Below are 811 nucleotides of genomic sequence, written 5' to 3'. Positions count from 1 at the left end.
GGCCGCCGCACGCCGCCCCTGCCCTTCGCTGTCGCCGCACGCCGCCCCGCCGCGCGGCGCCCCTGTCCTGCATTTTTATTTCATAGCATTTTTTCATAAATGTATTTTTTTGTATATGTGTGTGTATATGTGTATATATGTGTGTACATGTTCATATCATTTTTTTCATAAATGTATTTTTTGTCAATTTATGTATATGTTCATATATATGTGCATATTTGTAAAACAATTGTATATGTATAGGAAAATTTATGTATATGTTTTTGTGCATATTTTTTATGAATTTATGTATATGTTCATATTTAGAAGAAAAAAAGGAGTGGAAAAAGAAGGTTAGTGCATTTTAGGTTAGTGTAGAGGAAAACGTAAAATAAGGAAAAGGAAGAAAAGTTTTATATATCGGAAAGGAAGAAGAATAAAAAGAAGGAGAGGAAAAAACGAAAATAAGAAGAGGAAGAAAGGAGAAGAAGAGGAAAAAAGAAGAAAAAGAAGAGGAGAAGAAGAAAGGAATAGAGGAGAAGAAGAAAAAATAGAAAATATTATTTTCTATTTTTCTATTTTTTCTTCTTCTCCTCTATTCTCTTCTTCTTCTCCTCTTTTTTTTCTTTTTTTTCTTCGATCTTCTCCTCTATTCCTTTCTTCTTCTCCTCTTTTTATTTCTTCTTCGTTTTCTTATGTTTTATCGGGTCTGTCGTCGTCAATATACCCCTCCCGATAAGTTCAACACGAGGGGGGGTGGATATACTTCCTCCCCGATAATATTTATATATGACAATGGATATATGTACGTATGTCGTGTCGATATAAACTC

Source organism: Triticum dicoccoides, chromosome 3B (assembly GCF_002162155.2).
Source record: "Triticum dicoccoides isolate Atlit2015 ecotype Zavitan chromosome 3B, WEW_v2.0, whole genome shotgun sequence".
Classification (NCBI taxonomy): Eukaryota; Viridiplantae; Streptophyta; class Magnoliopsida; order Poales; family Poaceae; genus Triticum; species Triticum dicoccoides.
The sequence above is the reverse complement of the archived record's forward strand: the minus strand, read 5'-3'. Positions refer to the sequence as shown.